Raw genomic sequence first — 3041 nt, forward strand, 5'->3', positions numbered from 1 at the left:
AAGGATTGGCAAAATTTCGTCTAGCACCACCCGTGATAGTTGCGCTAAGTCCGACTAGTCTTTTAGTGATTTCTCCTCAAATACTAGAGCATTGTAGCTCAGATTTGAACTCAAGATGGCTTGAGATATCTCCCAACTATAGCTTGAAGCATTTCTCAGAATTTGATGTGTACATGCCGAATTAATCGAAACATCGATGGGCCAAGATTATGTCGGCACGGGTAGAGAGCGCAACTATTCTTTAATTCCTCCTAGATAAAGGTTTGCCCCATCATAAGGATGCTTGGGCTCATGGGGCATGGGAAATGGCTCATAGAATAATGAGAACTTGCTTAAGAAAAAGTCAGGGAGAAGAGGGAAGAATGGAGGAAGAAGGTGGAGGGTGGAGAGGAAGATGATGACGTGGCTAAATGGCATAGAAACTCAAGGAGGATGGAGTGGATCTATACCACATGATGGAGTGGCAATGGAAGCATGGAGAATGCCAACAAATGAAGAAAAAGACTAGTTTATTCATGAATATAAGTGCCCTTGTAAAGGTAACTGATACAATGCATGTGCTCAAGGGAGAGCCTCCAGATCCACAAATTACTCCACTGATCTCTCAATCAGACCCATGAATCTCTCAATCACACCTAAGAGAACCTTCTACCACCTAACCTAGTCACACTAACCACCATGTGGTGACACAAACTCACACTGACCTTGTACCCCTTGGTACAACCCCCATTACATCAATTTGTCTAGCAATAGGTTGGGGAGGTTAGGAAGGGTGATAAAGAGATAACATGAAAAGGTAGTGAGGGTAGGGTATTAGAGTAATAGGGTAAAGTAAAGTAGTAATATTGTAAAAGAGTAATAGAGTATATAGATAGTGAGGGGAAGGTAATAGCATAATAGAGTAATAGGATAGTAGAGTCATAGAGATAGAGTGAGGCCCGAGGGTGGTTTGAAATCCAGTTTACTTCGTTGAGGAGTGTCTTATTTCCTAATATGGATTTTTGGACTTTAAGGTGAGGAAAGTGTAAAAGGAATCTATCCCAGAAGAGTTGGGAGAATTGTGCTAGGAGTGAAGTGTAGGGTAAAACAAACATCCTGAAAAGTTTGTATAAGTAATTGAAGGGCAAGATGTGGATTTGAAAGGGTGATGGGAATATGATTGAGGCCATATTGTATGTGAGAATGGAGAGGGGGGTGATGAAAAATATTCGGGCCTGAGATACATACATGAAAGAGAGAGAGAGAGAGAGAGAGAGAGAGAGAGAGAGAGAGGGAGGGAGGGAGGGAGGGAGGGAGGGACGGAGAGAGAGAGAGAGAGAGAGAGAGAGAGAGAGAGAGAGAGAGAGAGAGAGAGAGCGAGAAATAGAGGGAGAGGGAGAGGAAAGAGAGAGTGTGTGTGTGTTGGGGAGAGAGAGAGAGACACACAGAGAGAGAGAGAGAGAGAGAGAGGATAGAGGGAGAGAAAGGGGAGGGGAGAGGATAAAAGGGTGAATAAATGGAGAGAGGGGAAGGATAAAGAGGGGTGTGATTAGCAAGGGTAGAGGTAGGGTGCAAAGTAAGGGTCAAAATTAAAGAATTACATGGAAGAGGGTGGAAGAATTGTGTGTGTGTATGTGTGTGTGTGTGTGTGTGTAAGATTTGACAACGCCCCTTTGCATAGTGAAGAGACAAAAGAGCGAAGCTAGATAATAACACACTATTCAAAATTTTTGGACTTGTGTAAAGTCCAATTTGAGAAATGGACTAAAAAACAGTCCAAAAATTTTAAATATACTAGTAATGTTGTTTTTTGAACTAGATTTGTCAACTCAAAACAAAAGATTTGATGATTAAGTACTAAGAACATCAATGCATAACCAAATCTTTTACAAAGGTGGTCTACATAAACATCTTCATAACTTCACAAAAATCTCTTACAGAGTGGTCTACATAAACATCTTCATAACTTCTTGTGAATTGAGCTACTATCACCTAAGAACATCAATAGATGACCAATAATAAATGACCAATTCTCTTAGAAAGGTGGTGTAAATAAACACCTTTATGTATAAGTGGTGTGCACACACCTTTATGACCATTTCTTTTAGAAAGGTGGTGTACATAAAGCCCTTAGAAAGGTAGTGTAGATAAATCCTTTTATGTGTAAGTGGTGTACATATACACCACACTTGGTATTAAAAAACACCCTTAACTATAAAAATACATTTGACATAAAGTTTAAAATACACCATTAAGTATAAAATGGCCCTCATAAACAATCTTTATACACAATAATGAGAGTAAAGAAATCAAAAAAGTAGTAAACTTTTTATTAGATATTCGCTTTACATAGAAGTTCAAAACTTGTGATTACAAAGCCGTCAGCCATCATGTTACTCAGTACCAATGTCCTCAATGCCGGGCCCTTGACTACCAGGGTCCTGACTAATAGGCTGCTCTAAGACTGGAGTCTCAGTAGCAAGGTCCTCAGTAGTTTGCTCTTCAGTTCCAAGCACCTGACTAGTAGGCTGCTCTAGAGTCTCATGACCAAGTTCTTGGTGAGTAGGGACCTGGCTACTAGGTTCCTGACTAGTAGGCTGCTCTAGAGTCTGTAAGGTCATGGTTGAAGAACCATCTATGCCTCCTGGTAACTCCTCCTGGTCATGCTTTGCCTCGTCCATACCTTCTTTGAGTAAGGCTTCCTTGCTTGATCCACTTGCCTGTCCTTCACCCAAGATCAAGGGTGCCTTCCTCACTTTTAATTTCAAGGGAAGTGCTTCCATCTCTTTAGCCTTACCTTTTCCTATGACGTGATGTACTACTATAACTTCTTGCTGCCACGAGCCTTCCCGTATGATGAGTGGAACCTCCTTGATTCCCTCCCCCTCCCCCGCGCCCTTGCCCCCCCCTCCCCGCGACCCCTCCCTTCCACCTCCCCGCGCCCTCCCCCCCTCCCCCCTGTTACGTGCGCAACAGGTGGGAGGGCCCCTCCCCTCCCCCCCCGCCCCCTCCCCCGCGCCCCTCCCCTCCCCCCTCCCCGTCGGCTCCCTCTCCCCCGTGCC

This window comes from Dipteris shenzhenensis, chromosome 6 (assembly GCF_047967505.1).
Source record: "Dipteris shenzhenensis isolate YYH24624 ecotype China chromosome 6, Dip_SZ_1.0, whole genome shotgun sequence".
In the NCBI taxonomy this organism is placed as follows: Eukaryota; Viridiplantae; Streptophyta; class Polypodiopsida; order Gleicheniales; family Dipteridaceae; genus Dipteris; species Dipteris shenzhenensis.